Here is a 19,884-nt window from a genome sequence, read left to right as displayed (position 1 = left end):
AAATATTTACTTATTGAATAGCCCTAAAAAAAGTTAATAGATCATACCTCAACATGCTAATCCCACATAGAAGGATTAGTTTCTCATGGTTTTCATGATCAATATAGAATCGATATAAAGAATACGCATGATAAACGAATCGAAAGTATAGAGTTTAAGAAAACGCCTGAATTATATTAAAAATGAAGTGAATCCACAAGTTTGATTGTCTTCCATAAATCAGATCTCTCGAGATAAACAAAGAACAAATTGAAAATAAATCTAAAACCTAAGAAGAAAGAAAAGTTGAATTGAAATTAAAAGAATAATTCTAAACTAAGTAATTGGTCCCTATAATATGTGACAAATGAGCCTATTTATAGATTTCAGGTTGCTGTCATCTTTAACATTAGGTTAGATGATGTTCCTGAGCTTTAAGTTTGATTGTGTGGACCAAAACGCCCCCTGGCTCGTGTTTAATTCTCATTTAGATTTGATGTCGTGACACATCAGGATATGTGTCACAACAAAGGAGTAAATATATTCCTCTTGGGATATCTTCGGGGGTATGTTTCCACACCTTTAGGTTGTGTCTCAATATCGAAAGCAGTCTCGTGATTTCTCTATTATGCTCCCTATGTTGCGACATTGATCATTCTATGTTGCTAGTTACCAGTATCGATTTATTAAACCTTATAATGGTCTCTTGCACACTTACAAAGTTCATTAGCTTACCCTTAGGCCTTATTTGGCCCCTAAGGTCAATAGAAGACTAAATTTTCACATTTTATTATTTTAAGAAAACATATAAAAACATAACTAAAACTTAATGGAAATGTTTGCTTTCAAGCTCCTAAAGTGTGAAATTTAGTTTAATCTACTACATTGAATTATGACGGATCAAACTCCCCACACTTAAGCCATTGCTTCTCCTCAAGCAACACAAATCAAAATAAGAAATATAAAAGATGACTATTGAGCATATATAATACAAGTATTGACTTTGAAAATGTAACCCCTCAAATCAGGCTTAGACGTTACGACCTAATCTAAGCAATTACATGGACCATAGTTATGGTGAAAACTTGTGTTGACGTACGCTGGTTTAACCTTTGAAAAGCATGTACTAGTATTCTCTTAAATACGATATTTTTAATAAAATTTTGAAAGAAACCTTGTTTAATATTTGTAAAACAACTTGATGATCTTTCAATTCAAAGTCGATAAACTGAGTTTACAGAAAAGGATTTTATTAAGAAAATACCAAATTATTTAGTCCATAAGAAAAGTCCATGCAAATTGTTCGATGTCCAAAGTTTAAAAATTCTATGTCGTAGTTCTATAGTCTAACATAAATAAATTTCCAAACATTAGTATAGTCCACAAAAGTCTGAAACATAATAAAAATGCATATTTATATGAAACATTCCCGAGAGCCTCACTGATGACGGCATCCGAGTCCTAACCATGATGATCTGAAACACATAAGTAATGTGGGTGAGCTTTAAAGAGCCAGTGTGAGATCAACACAAATATAATCGCATACTTATCAAAATATCAATCATCATAATAATCACAAGTTCTAACATTGATACTTATGCATGAACATGTCGATGTATGTTTTAAAATGATGCAGGTTTTCTAAAATTTCCTACCCATCTCTTCTACACACTAGTATCGAGTTCCCCATAACCTGTCTATCCAATAACACACCATTATGGACAAGCCACCATGTAATTTCCGATAAACGGCCACATAACGCATTATGCACAAACCACCACATAATCATACATAAACTGCCACATAACTTCGCTTTTCACAAAACCCACCCCATGCATGTGATATGGCCATTTCTCAAGTTCATCATTTTATGCCAACTTGAATGGTCAAAATACACATCCAACAATCATACCAAAATGATACAAGCCTATACATGCCATATACCAAATATACATAACTTCAAAAGTACCAAAAATAGATGTTCGATAGTGCGATGATGTTCCCGATGACTCCCAGATCCGAGCTAGCTTTAATCACTATAAGGCATGGAAAAATAAACAAGGTAAGCTTTATAGCTTAGTAAGCTCGTATGACATAAACTTAACTAATACAATTACCATTCATTAATTTAAACACAATAAATGAAATTCAAGATTTCTAACAAACCTTTCACATGCTTATTCATAAGCTTATATACAAACTTTGTAACTTCTTCGATTTTAAGGTCATAACATACATGTACATACCTGTACCGATCCATGACAAGTTCATACATACACGAAATGGCATTGCATACTCGATGTCTCATGCACTAAGTACCATACTCAATATCTCTCACACTAAGTGTCATTCTCAATATTTCGTACACTAAGTGCCATACTCGAAATCTCACACACTAAGGGCCACGAAACTATCTCAGATCGCACACTAAGTGCCAAATTTAGCCGAAGCTATATCGAACCGCACACTAAGTGTCATATTTATCCGATATGTCATCAAACATAACAGTAGTCACATATATACAATTTATAAGATATCAAAGCATTAAAAACATAAATATAACAATGCATATTACATAAGAACTTACCTCGGATGCTAAAACAGCAAATCGAAATGATTAGTCGATAACTTTATCTTTTCCCTGATCCAAGTCCGTATTCTGCTTTTCTTGATCTAAATATATACAAAATTAACTTATTCAACCATCTATTCAATCAATTTAGTCCATAATACACTTTAAAACACATTTACACTTTTGCCCCACAAATTCACATTTTTCACAATTTAGTCATTATTTCATAAAATCATAAATTAATGAAATTCAATACTAACCCATGCTATCCGAATTACCATAGTGCCCCTAGAAGCCCATAATTTTCATTTATTCACACTTTTAACCACTACATTTTACATTTTCTCAATTTAGCCCTTAATATGCATTTTCATCAAAAATCACTTTACAAAACATGAATATCTATCACCAAGCTTTCATAATTCAACATTAAACATCAAAGAAATCATAGATTCAACAATGGAAACTCTCAATATCTTTAACAAATTCAAAATTATGGGTACGGGCTAGCTAGATTGAGCTGCAACGATTATAAAAACATAAAAATCATCAAAATTGAGCTAAAACCGTACCTTAATCAAGCTAGGAGAGTGTCGAACCTTTGAAACCCTATAATGGTGTTTTTTTATTCTCTTAATTTCGATTGAGAAAGAATATGAACACCAAATTTTGTCCTTTGTTTTATTTAATTATAACTTAATAAATAATTTACCTTATTAACCTTAGTAATAAACATATAAAATCTCATAATGGATGTCTATTAATGTCCATCAACATTTAAAATGGTCTAATTACCATTTAAAGCAATCATATTTAAAATCCAAGGCCAATTAACACCTTTAACTAATAGAACTCCACTTTTACACTTTATGCGATTTAGTTTTTTTTATAGAATTAAGCATTCAAACAGTAAAATTTCTTTACAAAACTTTCACACAATAATTTTGTCATGTTGTAAACTTTAATAAAATAATAAAATAAATATTTTAAATTTAAATTTGTGGTCCCGAAACCACTATTCCGATTTGACTCAAAACAGGCTGTTACAATATAACACTCAACAATTATACTTGCAAATATGCATACACAATTTACTTATCCTCCATATTCATACATGAACATGGTTTTAACCACAAGTCAAAGCAGGCGCGGATGTGGTTTAAGCAAGAAAACAAAATCAACAATTACCCCAAAAGTCAAGTGTAGGGACTAACTTGCTTCCTTTATCCTCGATGGCTTAACTTACCCAAAAGACAGATCTTCCATTCTCCTAGAAGCTCAACATTACAGCCAAGGTCACAGGTTAAACTTCAACATTTACAGCTTAAAATTTAGTTTTCCAAAAGCATATAAAACCTCCAAAAATGGTTCCAAAAACCCTTAACTTTGTTATCTAAATCTCACGTACACCAAAGGACTTAGAACCTTACCGGCTCTTTGGATTCTCTACTTTTTTTAGAACCTTACTAGCTCCTTGGATTCTCTACTTTTTTGACTAAATCTTGACACTCACTGCTCCATGCATAGCTTTCCATAACCAACTTCCTCGAAACAATCGAAGAAGAAGATGAAGAAGAGTGGAAAATGAAACAGAATTGAGATGAATCTTCCCTGAGAAGTCATTTTCTGGCTATTTATAGCCCTTCACGCTCAGTTATCAACCCTATAGAAACCATCTGCTGGTAATCATTTTATCTTCCACTATGAAACTAGCTAGTTTTAATTCAACCGAACCAAAATCGAATCTCAACCACATCCAAAATTAGTCACTAAATTTTCCAATTTTTTTAGTAAAGGCTGCCAAACTTGTGGCTTCTTTCAATTTAACTCCTCAATTATTTTTAAATTTCTAGACTTAGAGGAAACCAGGTGTGACATCTTCTTTCTCTTGCAACGATAAACCTTGAAACTTTGTATCCATAAAAGCAAATATGAAACTTCCCACCCTAACAACCACAAAAAAATAACAACCAATACTAGAAACCATGCACTACGACAGAAAGAGCTTGCACTCTTATTAACAAAACCCTAATACAGGCAATACACTCCTAAATAAAAATATTTAAATTTAGCAAGCCAACATTAATTTTAAACATCTCCAACTCTTCAAATTTCAACTTATCTTCAATGTTTCAACATCACTGATTAGTTTTTGGTTCTTCATAATCTAAACATAAAAGATAAAGCTTGGAACATTTTTATAATAAGATTTAAATAAAACTTATTCCTAAATGTGTGACATAATGAGTATGTAGTTCTAAGTATGTAGTTTCTAATTCTTATTTGAAGCACGAGTTTGATTGTATATCTAAATTAAAATATATTAAATTATTTTATAATTTTTAATATTGTTAGAATTAAGTGACTCAATTCTTATTTAAATAAAATATAATGGAAAATAAAATAAAAGTAAAATCCGTATAGAACTAGACTTCTTTTATTTTATTTTAGAATAAGGTCCATCTATTTTATATTAATTAGGATAAGGTGTTTCAATCCTACTAGAATATGGCTTTACAAGCCTATAAATAGACATAGTTTATTCCTCTTGTATTGATTCAAATTTTCGACATAGTGAATTTTCTTCTCCTCTGTCTCGTGGTTTTTTCCGAAAGAATTTCCACATAAAATTTCGTGTTCTTTATTTTATTTTATTTTTTACAAATATAATATTATATTTTTAAATATAATCTTGAATTGAATAATATATATTCAATTAAAAGTATGAGAATAGATTTTAATTAATCTATTGGTTTTAATTATATAAAAACATTATTTATTTAATCATATTTAAAAACATAAAATTATAGAAATTAGCTAGAAGGTGAGATGTGCCACTTGTCACAATATGGATTGTGGATCTTATTATATTAAATATATATGATTTATATGAGTTTAAATCTAATCATATGTATATTTTTATTTATTTTAAATAAAAGATTAAAATACCTTCAAACAATATAATAGTATAATTTTAATAATTATTTTTGTGTTTTTATTATGAAAAAGTATTCATATTTTTATTTTTGAAAAGAAAATTTTATTTTCATTTAATAAACATGTTTTTTTATAAATTTTAAAACAATTTTTATCTAAAATAAAAATAAAAATAAAAATAAAAATATTTTTTTTCAAATCAAACTAAATCTTATCCTATTAGATTAATTGAAGATTCTTAATTAGAAATTGAATTCATGCCGAAAATAAATTAATCGATTTTGAGATCAAAATTATTAGATAAATAGTTTAATCAAAAGTTCAAATAGTTTAAATTTCTTTCTAGTGGAATTTAAATTTTAAAATACCATTTCAGACCCGAACCGAATTTGGAGTGGAGTTTAAACGCAAATGCTCTTTATTAAATTGTACCAACTTAAGGGTTTGTGCAAATACAGAAGATGGCACTCTCAAGTTTGTCAAAGAGAGTTTGATTATTTAAGAAACATGTAATGGACCAAAAGTTTAATTTTGGTTCTGTCGAAATGTAAAATATTTTACCTACATTCGTGGAATCTTACTAGAATTTCAGAATAAGTATTATTAAATCAAAGGAATAATTTAATTAGAAACTAAGAAATTCCAAACAGGAATATATTAATTTAAGAATCAAACCTAGCTTATTATTTTTAGGTTTATGAACAGTTTGGAAATCCGAGTTCCCATGCATGCTTTCATCCAAAATAACGTAACTGAGAAGGTAAAAGATGTGAAAACAGAGGAGAGAGACAGGCAGAAACAGATGCTTATTAGTGATGGTTAAGTCACGTTGCTTGCACTGCTATTCCCTGTTCTTCGTTGCTTCATTCACTGCCTTCCCTTCTCTCAAATCAGTCACCGTTTTAACTGTTGATAATGGTAGACTAGACTTCTCATTTGGGACGAGAAGTAAAAAATAATAATACAAGCTCTTCTTTCTTACTTCAAACAAAAAGAATGAAAAGTGAAACAAAATTAATATTGAAAATATTAAAAAAAGAAAACATTAAGACTGGCGAAACAGAGTTTCTACTTTCGATACTCCTTATTTCTCTCTTTAATATATATGGTTTTTGGGTCCACACCAAAGGTCTGCTCTGCTAAGGCTTTCTTTTGACCCTTTGCTGCAAACCAAACTTATTTTTGGAATGTCAGCACCTTCTGGTTTTCATTTATTTCCCCTCTTTTTTCACTATATAAACCCCTTCCGTCCCTTCAACAAGCATCTCTTCTTTTTATCACTTCACTGCTGGCTTGCGCTTAATGTCATAAATTTTGCATGATTTTCTCAACTCCTTATTCCTTCTTCTCTGTCTATTCTTTCTCATGCTCCTGCTCCAGTTCTTGTTCATGCTTTCTACCGCTCAAGCCTCAAGAGATTATTTTCATGGAGCCGCTGATCCCTTTGTGCCTCCTTGAAACGTCCAAAGAAGAACATCAGTATTCTGGCTTTCATCACAAGTATAAAATCAACAGGAGTTTAAGGGTGCTATCCTTGCTGAGCTTTTTTGAATTTTTATTATTAATATTTTTTTTTTAATTTTTCTTGACCTTGCAAGACTTTTTAATTCTTGTGTTAAGATATGTAAGGTTTTTACTTTTGTTTTTATTTTTTGTTTTTCTTTTTATCTTGATCAATCCTCCCATCTTTCTTTTTTGTCTCTATTCCTCCTGAGCTTTACTGAAATAAAAAAATTGAATATCTCTTTCTAATGTTGTACTATATAAATTACTATTTTTCTTGTAATTGCTATCCGTGCTTTTGAATATCTCTTTCTGTATTTTGCTAAAACTACAAATATATTCGCTCGTCTTTGAGAAGTGGAGGATGCCTTTTTTCACTTTTTAGTTTACAATGCTTGAAGGATGCTCACTGCATGCCCATGATCAGGACCTCGATAATGATGTCGAAATTACTCCTTATGTGAGACATAACTTAGATGGAATAAAATATATGCCCTATAAAGTTTAAGAGAAGAAAGATGTAGAAGGTCTGAATGTATGACTAGTATATTTAGTTCTATATTCTGTAGTGATACCGACTAAAATGAGATGGTCAATTCAGAAAAGCTATAATTTCCTTGCAAGATGGGTATAATCCTGTTTCGTTTTAGCTGAAACCCTGTAACTTAGAATGTTGTTTTGTATTCAAATTCTTGCAGGTGTATATGGTGATTGGATCTAATTATAGTGACTAATGGCTGCTGTTATTAAGTTTAATACCAACCAGAAACTTCAAACATGCTAATTCCAATTGAATTAATTTCGTTTTACGAGTGTGAAAGCAAGCATTCCTACCATGTGGATAGCCATGGTGTCTGGAAAAAGATAATGTGGGATTAAAAGTAGTTGCTGAAATTTAGTAAAGATTCGACAAACACCCCTCTATATTTAGATTTACCTCAATAGGTATTGAGGTATTAATGAAATGGTAGATGTTTCAAACATATACATTGACGAGCTGCCCTGCCAGCCCTAGTACTCGTCTATTCCATTAGCATTTTTTGTAGGCTACGACTATATTCCATGAACATTTTGTATAAACCATCAATTAAGCTTTTGAATCAATTTTTTTTTAACTCAGGAGACGGATCTTTTAATTATGTCTAGTAACAAACTGTAATTTTTTATATACACCTATTTCATATTTTACTTATTTAGCAAAATAATTTCACCTATTTAGCAAAATAAAACAACAGATTTTAAATTTTAAATTTATATAAAGGTTTGTTTTGGATGTTATATTTACACATTAATAAGCGACACAAAAATAAAAAATTGACACTGTCCCTTTTGGTGTTGATGTAACAAAAATACTTTTAGCTAAAAGTATTTTTTGTCAATATATTAAAAACGTTTTCAAATTTTACTAAAATTGATCTATTCTCATCAATTTTAAAATTTCAACCTATTTTGTAGTTTTAAAAAAATGACATTTTTTTGGTATTTTAGTCTCTTTTATTTTCAGAAAAGAAATTGATGACATGTGAAATTTTATAAGAAAATGTAAACAAATTGAAAAGAACTCTCCTAAAAACACCTTGAAAAAAAACGACACTCTTCGAAATCCATGAAACTCTTAAGCAATTTTTTTTTTTTTTTTTTGGTATTAAGAACTTCATTTAAACCATAAAAAACCAGATTACATCATAGAATTGAGCTCTTGGGGCAGCTGCAAGAACCAGTTTAGAGGACAAAGGCTCCTCTTTGTTACATAAACGAGAAGCATACGAAAGAATGACATTACAGCATCCGGTTAACAAAAGCGAGATATCGTCATGAACAACAATAAATTCCCAGAGATTGAAAATTTCTTTTGAACAGTTGATCACTATTTGGTAGTCGTATTCAAAGATAAAGGTACGCATTGTTGAGTATTTGCCAACATTAATCCCAATCGAACAACAAAAGCCTCAGCCACGAGCGGAGTTCCAACAAAAGTCAAGGCATTTGCACCTGTAATGAAAGAACCATCGCTGCCTCAGGCAACTGCAGCCAGACTCGCAGTTTTGCTACATTTGGTCAAAGGCAGCATCAACGTTTATTTTAATGAAACCATGTGGGGGTGGGTTCCAAGAAGAGGCCGATATTCGAGGGGTTGAATGGGACCGAGCATTCTCCTCAACATGCAGGAACTCAGAAAAATTCCTCCATGCATCATTCCAAATTTTAATGGGATCAGAATTAATGCCTTCAAACATCCTTAAATTCCGACTCCTCCATATTTCCCAACATATCCAAGCTGCCGAACTTGTGGCTGAGAAAGATCCAAAATTTGGAAAGTTTTCGTTTATCTCAATCCACCAGTTAAAGAAACTAGAGAAACCAATATTTGAAGGATCATAGTGAAAGAGTGAACGCTCTCCAAACCGCTTTTGCAATCGGACAGAGAAACAGAATATGCTAGAGAGAATCAACCTCGTTATCGAATCTTTGACACGTGTTTGACAAGGCTTGATGACGTTGGGACAAATTTTCACCGGACGCAACAACATTATTACACGCTCTCCATATAAAATTCTTAACTCTCGGGGTACCTTGTATATTCCACATTGAGTTCCAGTTTGAGCTTTGTCGATTACTTCTTGAGTGAGATCCATTGTCTTCATTTCTATGGTTCTGCTCTCTCAACAAATTATATCCAGACTTAACCGTGTATTAGCCATCTTTTGAGAAGTTCCAATCAATCTTGTCACTGATAGACGGTGGACCGATAGGGATAGCTCTAATGGCTTTCACTTCATCCTCTGGGAATAAAGAACAGAGAAGACCGTGGTTCCATTGGTTATGGTGGTTTATCAGGTTACGAACCAGAGAAATATCAACCCCTCGTTAGAACTGTAGATGCGGTTTGAAGTTTGGGAGAGATGGAATCCACTTATCTTCCCAGATTAAGATATTCGAACCCTTGGAAACATTCCGTCTCAAACCTCTGTTAAGAAGAGTGATGCGTTCATGGAGACTTTCCGAAGCTGACGACGATGATTTCGGAATTGAGGATGTGAGCATTGTAGTTCCTGGAAAATAAACACTTTATGCATAGAATTTCTTCACGAATTTGTCACACAATCATGCAATCATATCATAGACCTCAAAATAATCATAAAATAATTATTTTTATCTGGGATTTGTGGTCACGAAACCACTATTCCGATTAGGCCCTAATTCGGGATATTACAGTCTTACTTTGAATTCAGCTATTATCGAACCATCATCAGACATAGCCATATATGCATTCATTGAATGCAAAATAAATAGTGATTTTTGGCTTAAAACATTACCAACAACATTAGCCTTTCCTGGGTGATAGTCAATCACAAGCTCGTAGTCTTTTAGCAATTCTAACTATCGGCGTTGTCTCAAATTTAGATCTTTCTGAGTCATCAAGTATTTTAGGCTTTTGTGATCAGAATAAACATGACATTTCTCACCAAACAAATAGTGGCGTCATATTTTCAATGCGAACACAATAGCTGCCAATTCTAAGTCGTGTGTCGAATAGTTCCTTTCATGTGGCTTTAACTGTCTCGAGCCATAAGCTATTACTCTGGCTTCCTGCATCAAAACACAGCCCAAACCATTTAAAGATGCATCACTATAAATAACAAATTCTTTACCCGATTCTGGCTAAACTAGTACTAGAGCTTCGGTTAAAAGGGCTTTCAACTGATCAAAGCTTTTCTGGCACTTTTCTGACCACTCAAACTTAACATCTTTCTGTAATGACTTTGTCATCGGGGCTGGAATCATAGAGAAGCCTTTCACGAACTGTCTATAAAACTAGCAAGTCCTAGAAAACTTTAGACTTCAAAAACATTCTTAGGAGGTTTCCAATCAAGTATAGCTGATATTATGCTCGGATCAACCCGAATACTTGATGCTGATACCACATGACCCAGAAAACTGACTTCCCTTAACAAGAACTCACATTTACTGAACTTTGCGTACAACTGCTTATCTCGCAAAGTCCGTAATACAAGTCTCAGATGTTTGGCATGTTTGATTTCATCACGAGAGTAGATCAAAATGTCATCTATGAACACAACCACAAACTAATCCAGATACGGTCTGAAGATCCGATTCATCAAACCCATGAAAGCAGCAGGTGCATTAGTAAGTCCAAAAGGCATAACCAAAAACTCGTAATGTCTGTACATCGTTTGAAAAGTAGTCTTTGGCATGTTGGAGTCTTTAACTCACAACTGATAGTAGCTTGATCTCAAATCTATCTTCTAAAACACTGTAGCCCTTTTCAGTTGATCAAACAAATCATCAATCTGTGGCAACAGATAGTTATTCTTTATAGTCACGCTGTCTATAATCAATGCACATTATCATAGTTCCATCTTTCTTTTTCACAAACAGTACTGGTGCACCCCAAGGAGAGAAACTCGATCATGCGAAGCCTCTATCTGTCAACTCTTGCAACTGAGCTTTCAATTCTTTTAATTCTGTAGGTGCCATTCTGTATGGAGCTATGGATATCAGAGTCGTCCCGGGCATTAACTCAATACCAAACTCTACCTCCTGAATAGGTGGAAAACCCGATAATTCTTCAGGAAATACATCTAGATACTCACATACAACTGGTAGTGATTCAATGTTTCTTTCAGTCACTTTACTGTCAAGCACGTAGGCAAAATAAGCTTCACAACCATTTCTCACATATTTCTGAGCTAGCATCGAAGAAATCATTGCTGGTAAACCATTCATATCTCTAGATTCAATCCAAATAACCCCATCATTCTGGCTCCATAGATCAATGGTCTTATCTCTTGCAGTTCACAACAGCATCATGTAAAGTCAACCAATCCATACCCAGAATTATGTCGAACTCATCAAATGGAAGCAACATCAAATCAACCAGAAAACATGAATCTCAAGCCATCAAGGGATAATTCTTACACACTCTATCAACCATAACACACAAGCCCAAGGGGTTTGACACTTTAATCACAAACTCAGTAAATTCAACAAGTAGAGTCTTGCTAAATACTAAAGTCTCACAGACATAAGAATGAGTCGAACAAGGATCAATCAATGCAATTACATTAGTATCATAGAGAGTAAATGTACCAGTAATGACATTTGGGGATGAAGTCTCCTCGCATGTGCGTATAGCATAGGCTCTGGCAGGTGCACGAGCCTCAGATCTGGCTACTGTATCTTTACTCCCTCTCTGACTGCCACTCATATTACCTACATTTCTAGGTGGTCTACCTCGAGCTGTAGTATTACCCGATCACATATTCTGCACTGGATTTTCTTCAGCTAATCCCAGGCAATCTCGAATACAATGATCCATTGATCAGCATTTAAAACAAGCCCGATCATGCAACCTACAACTACCGGGATATTGTTTGCCGTAATGTTTACACTCTGGTTGATTTGATCTCGCATTACCCACACTGGCTACTGAGGTAGCTCTCAAGCTCACAGGTGGTCTATTCTGGTCTGGTTGAGAGTAACCCAAAGTGGCTTTTGAACTACTGAAATCATCTCGGAACTTCTTTGGTACCGACTGGATTGACTTACTGAATGATCTCTTACGCGAGCCTTTAACTTCAAACTCAGCTTATCTTTTCTCTTTCTTGAGTTCTTCAGCTTTACAGGCTCGCTCAAACAGTATTACGAACTCTTTTATCTCAAGTATGCCAACTAACAGTTTAATATCTTCATTCAGCCCGTCTTTCAGTAGAAACACACTCTCGGGCATACCGACTAAGTCTCAAAAATTTTCGCTCATACTCTGTCACGGTCATCCGACCTTATTTCAGTTCCAAAAATTCTTTACACTTTTGATCAATAAACATCTGACTGATATATTTCCTACAGAACTCAGTCTGAAAGAATTCCTAGCTCACCCATTCTTTCGGAACCACTGATACTAGAGTATTCCACCAGTGATATGCTGTGTCTCGAAGCAAAGATATGGCACACTTCAAACATTCATCTAAGGTACAGGACAGCTCATCAAACACACAGATAGCATTATCAAGCCAGAACTTAGCCTGCTCAACATCATCATCATCAATAGCTTTAAATTATTTGGCCCCATGTTTTCTGATTTTATCAACAGGTGGCTTATACAATCTCAACGGATCACTTACTTGAGGTATAACAGGCATCGAAGATGGATTAGTCGGGGGTGGAGGTTGTTGTGTAGTCGGGTTAGTCTGGATATACTAAGTAAACCAGTCATTCATCATTTGGTAAAAGGCTTGTCTAGCCCCTCCTTCCTGGTTACTCGAAATCGGTCGAGAATCAACCGGCGCTGTCCCTTGCGCGGGAGTAGGTGCTACACTATCGACATCATTAGCTGTAGCTCTGTCAGGATCCATTTACTATATGAAAACACATTTTCAAATGTTAAAAGTCATTACACTATCGCAGTATATAATATGGCAAGTATAGCTTGTGACAGCCCAAAATTGACCCTAGTCGGGAAGTGGTTTCGGGACCGCTAAACCGAGTCACCGAAATGTTTGAACGTAATATTTATTGTCTAGAATATGTAATTATGAATGTGTGAAAATTTCAGGCTTCGATTTAGCCGATAGCATGTGAATTCAGTTAGTAGGACTTGTGTGACACTTTTGAAAAGTGATAGGCTAATCTATAAGGACCTAATAGTGCATGTAGTCAAAGGAAGGACTTGCATGTCAAATTTCCCCCTAATAGCTAGTGGCCGCCATGACAAGAGATTATGGGTAAAACATATCATAAAACATGTTGGGACAATGGTGTATGTAAGAAAAAATAAAATAGTGAGCATGAGAATTTAATAATGAAAGGAACAAAAAAAAAAGAAAAAAATGGTCTCATGCATGCCCATTGCTGTGAGTGTGGAGAAAGAAATAAGAATTTTTGTTCATCATTTTCATTTCCTTTGGGCTGAAAATTCTAAGGAAGAAGGAAGGAATTCTTGTTTCATGTTGGTTTGGAAGAGGTTTAGGAGGAGGTTTGGCCATACTTGTACCTAGATTAAGGTAAGTTTGATGTTTTGCCATGAGATTCATGTATATTTTAGTTGCTAGCTTGATGTTCTTGTTAGCCCATGGTTCAAATCTTTGTTATGTCATGGGAATGAAATTCGGCCAAAGGGAATATGGTGTTAATGCCATTGCATGCTAAATATCAAGCTTGACAATGATACATGTGATGGTGGATTGAGGATTCTTAGATTTTCTTTTAGCATTTTTGAATGAGATACTAAGTTCTTTGTTTAACCATGACCAAATTGAAACGGTATGGTGTTGTGGTATTCGGCCATGTTATATCCATAAGTATGATTCATGCATGTTGCATGGTAAGTAAGATTTAAGCTTTGGATATGTGTATATATTTGGATATAAGCCACTTGAGAATTCGGCCATTGCACCTACATGAATATATGTTTGCACATGATGAATTGGTATGACATATATACTATTTTAAGGTGTATATTTGCTTGTGATGTTGTTTCGGTTATGAAATAAATGAGAGATGTGTATAGAGCTACAATATGTAATGCGTTAATTAGGAAAATGTATGCTGTTTTTTTGTGTAGTATTAAGTGTAAAATTGGCCTCAACATAGACATGCATATTCGGCCAAAGGAAGTAGATTGGTGTGCATGTATTCGGTTAGAGGCAACCATATTGAAGCCTTATCTTGGCTTAGATTGTTGACCAAATGGGTAATAAGTGAGGATGGTTGCCGAATATACAAACATACATATGCATGTGTAATTGAATTATGAATGTTTAGCAAGAGGGTTAAACTAGTTGATTTATTGATTAAGCTCAAGGAGTTAAAGAAGGAGAATCAAGCAAGGGAAAGACGAAGGTCATCGAGTAGCCGACTTGGACTATTTTACCCAACACAAGGTAAGTCATTAAGCATATATTTGATATTGCTTAAATGATTGTAATATCTATGCAATTGTGTTTAATGAGATGAAATATATACAAATGTATGTGTATGAAAAGATGATATTGTTGAACGTAAAAGAGATAGTGAAATGTGTAGGAAGTTTGCTTGGCACTAAGTGTGCGAGAAATAGATGTGTACGGGACGAGATTGGCACTTGAGTGTGCGAGCTTGTAATGTATGGCACTAAGTGTGCGAGTTTGGACTATATGGCACTATGTGTGCGGGCTTGAATCACATGGCACTAAGTGTGCGTGATTGAGTATTAAGCACTATGTGTGCGAACTCTACACATATCTCCGATTGAACATTTATATGGAGGCGTGACTTCATCGAGATGAGTATGGACAGCGGAAAGAGTAAGTACCTTGAGTTCATGGCTAATAGATGCTATGTTCATGCTCAGGGTGGAGTTGGTAAGATTTAAATCTATGTGATGATTTCAATTGCATTCCCGTAAATAAGGTATCGTGGAATAGATGAAAGTTCATTTGATTGCATGATTGTTGCGGAAATGAAATGATGTATGGAAATTGCTTCAAATATCCTATTGAACAGTATATGAAATGTAAATGTATGACTTGGTATGAGACTGATCCGAAAGATCTAAGGAACTATGGTATAGTTCGGTATGGCTGGAACACTTGGCCTTGTTTCATTATTTCATTTTATGATAATTGTATTAATGGATGATTAGTAAGGCTAAGGAAGGATTCATGAAATTGGCATAGTCTACTGCAGTAACTGTTGCGGATGGCAGCAGTGATATGAGATCGAAAAATCACTAAAAATAGTAGAAGTGGAATTAATAGCTAAAAAAATTATGTACTCGAAGCTTGATGGGTCTATTTTCATATGGATGAAACGAAACGACCATATGAGCTGTATTTTAAGAGATATCCAAGATTTCGTGAGACAGGGCCAGAACGGTTTCTGGATTCCCTGTTCCGACTTTGAAAATTCATTATAAATTAACCAGAGATAATTAGGAGTTATACCACATATGTATAAATTCCTCTTTGAGTCTAGTTTCTATTGAAACAAACGAAATCAGTATTGAATCCCTACACAGGGAGTTATTCCAGTTGTAACGCACGAAGGTCAGTGTAGTCGACCCCTGTAACATGGGAGACTTTAACTAATAAAATGTATTAATTGGCTTGACCAAAAATTCTAGAAAAAAATATGTAGATGAACATATAAGTCTAGTTTCAGAGAAAAATTACGAAACTGATTTTTGAGTTGTAAAACTCAAGTTATGATTTTTGAAGCGACTAGTACACAGATTGGCAGCTTGTCTGGAAAATTCTCAATAAGTGGTTTGAAGTCTGTTAACACCTCGTGTTCGACTCCGGCGACGGTCTCGGGTTCGGGGTGTTACATAGCTAGACCACACGCGCTATGTTAGTCCTAGAATCGACTAAACTTGGCTCTAATACCAACAAAATGTAACACCCCTAACCCATATCCGTCGCTGAATTAGGGTTACGAGGTATTATCGAACAAATCACAACTCAGGACAATCATTCATTACTATTCATATGTAGGATAATATAAACTCAATTATACAAATCATATGCACATCTCATTTATTTCATTCGAATAATCAAATTATAACATAGCTTAGTGCATTACTAATTTCATGTGCATACATTAATATATACACTAAGTTAAAAATATAATTATAGCATTACAAAATTCGATTATAAAAATCATTAAGCCAAACCAAAACTATAATTCAATACGAATCATGAATCACAATTGTTATCTACTTAAAACATTAACCAGTTTAATGCAATTACTAAACCAAACATTAAATCAAGCAAATCTACTTAAAAAAATATGGCCATTAAATTCATGATATTCAGACACTTAAATAAAAGCTATATATGTTTCATTTTATATACTAAGCACATAAATAAATACGCCAATCTGTATCACACGATTATAAAATTCATTAACTTATAAAACCTTGACTAACATTATAACATAATTCTATTGTATATTTAGCTTTATTAAAATATGTGCAAGTCATCATCAAAAACCATAGCTATAATAAACACCTATGCCGAATTAATTATATCAACATTATAGACTAAACATCATATCCAAAATTTATACACACTTAGCAAATTTATTTCTTGTCTATTCGGCTAATAAAGTTAACTACATAGATAGTACATGTTATGCCAATTAATCATAAACTAAAATATGTCATTTCCTAATCATAACAAAGATTGATCAAAGGCATACATTTATGAAACATACTTAATACTTACGAATATAAACATGCATTTTAGTTTACTTATTAAACCTTCATAGTCAATACAACATGCTTATAATATAATCATGAAATCAAGCCAATTCATCTTATTACATAAATACAATGCTAAATCAAGTCGTATCTATTTTAGATATTATAATATCGTTCCTAGAACTTCACAATGCGGAAGCATATAAATCAAAACCATCACTTATACTTAAATCACATAAACCAAATCCAACCATTAATTGACTTATAATACATCTAACATCTTACTTAATTATTCAACCCACAACCCAAGATCACAACATCAAGCAGAACCCAATTATATCATATACACATAAAATGCACATAACTTTCGAAACATGCTTAGATCACAACCAAATTCACACAACCCTTATCAATACATACCACACTTATAAACCATAACCAAGAAAACATATACTTAAGTAACATATTTAGCCATTTTCGCATAGCTTAATAATTACAACTTCAAAATTAACTAAAACCTAAGCTAGCCTATACATGCCATAAGTTCAAGTTCAAACTTTTAAAAGTACCGAAAACAGTCGGTAGTGTGATAGAATTCATTGACAATCCCCGGGCCCGTAACTTGATCCAAAATCTATAAAACAGAAGCACAAATATTCACAGGGTAAGCTTTTATAGGTTAGTAAGTTATAAGCAATTAAACAACTCAAATATATGAAAAATTCATTTTAAACTAACCAAATTATATTAACAATATCAAGCTTATTCTTAACTTACATATTTCATGAATAATATACCTGTACAAATAACCATTAGCTTGGCCAAATATTCACAAGGTTAAGTCATCAAATCATTGTTCAAATTTTAAAAGCCAAATTGTCATTATAAAACCTAATGCACATGCATTTGTACACGTAAGCTCTTAAATCAAGATAAAATTTTTATATACATACATTAGCTAAATGGCCGATTATGTAAGATCATATATATGTGCATAATAAAAATCATTTCAGCAAGAATCATACTTCTTGTTCACAAGGCCGAATACACATGTCATATTCACATATACTTTTCATTCATGTTACACATGCTTGTAACTAATATCATAATACTCACTTACCTTATTTCAAATAAGTACCACGCTAATACATACCTGATCACTTAGCTAATTTTACATATTTTTTCACCACTTATCGATGCCGGATGAACCATTCAGAATTGGATAGGACACTCAGATAATCACATGTGGCAGCCCTAATTTGACCCTAGTCGGAAAGTGGTTTTAGGACCACAAAACCGAGTCACAAAAATAATTAACCGTTATATTATATACTTATTCTATGTGTAAATGCATGTGTGAAAGTTTTATTCTTTGATTTTTGTCATATGTATGTGAAATTTGTTAAATAGGACTTATATGAGACATTTTTGAAATGTGATAGTTTAATGTGTAATAGTCTATTAATGCATGTTATAAAAGTAGGGACTTGCATGTCAAATATCCCTTTTTGTTATTAGTGGCCGGCTATGATGATGCTTTATATAAAAAAATATATATTAATTATCGCTTAAAATGGCTTTATATTTTATATTATTAATGAATAAAAATAAAGGAAAAATGGGTGATGAAAACAAAGCTTTATCTTTGTTCTTGGCCGAAACGAAAGAGAGGAAAGGGGAGAAAACTCCATTCAATCACCTTAGGCTTGAATTAAGGTAAGAATTCATATTAATTCTTAAAATTGTAGTTAATTTTAAGTTAGTTACCAAGTTATTTATTTAACCCATGTTAAAATTTTGGTTTTGGGAAGGATTTGAGTTCTCGGCCATGGTAGAAAATGAAAGGGATACATGGTTGTCTTCAAGTTTAATGAGTAATTACAAATGAATGATGTTTGAGATAGTTTAAGGTGCTTGTAAGTAGTTTAGATGAATGAACAAAAATAAAAATAAAAATAAATCATCTTGTGTATTGGTGTAATTGCCGAATTTGAACTAGGGATATTTTTGAGTAATGTTTATATTTTAAATGATGGAATAGAGTAAATGCTTGGAATGTGTTATGCATAAATTATAAGTTGGATTAAAGGTTGTTATATTGCCTTGTCATTTTCGAAAATGTGCTTTGTTAAAGGAATTGGGTGTTGGATGTTTAAGTGATGTAAGTATAAGTATATTCAGCTTGTAGTTATATAAGTGTAGTATGAGAAAATAACTCATAATTAAATGCAATGTATGTTTCGGTAAAATTGGTCTTGTTGGCTATTCATGTATGTACATATATATATGCAATACTATGTAGTGATTTCTTAGCTTATGTGTAAAAGTATATACAAGCATGATTATAATAAAATTGTGGTTTTGAGAAGTTGAATATTAATATACTCAAATAGTTAGGTGAGTATTCGACCAAGTAAATAAAAATGCAATTACGTATATATATATATATATATATATATATATATATGTGCATTCAGCATGGGTAAAACAAAGTGGCTGGTAAGTTGATTGAAAAATAGACAATGAGTGTATTTGATTATTCGACCAAGATGATGTTTAAGTGCGAATGTATTTATGTGGATGTACTTATAAGAATTACTTGAGATTAAATGGTATTTAGTCACTATAAATAACCATACTTGTAGAATTTATTAAATACATAATTGGTCTTATGTAGATATGCATATAATTA

Source organism: Gossypium arboreum, chromosome 4 (genome assembly GCF_025698485.1).
Source record: "Gossypium arboreum isolate Shixiya-1 chromosome 4, ASM2569848v2, whole genome shotgun sequence".
Taxonomy (NCBI): domain Eukaryota; kingdom Viridiplantae; phylum Streptophyta; class Magnoliopsida; order Malvales; family Malvaceae; genus Gossypium; species Gossypium arboreum.
This window is presented reverse-complemented; position numbering follows the sequence as displayed.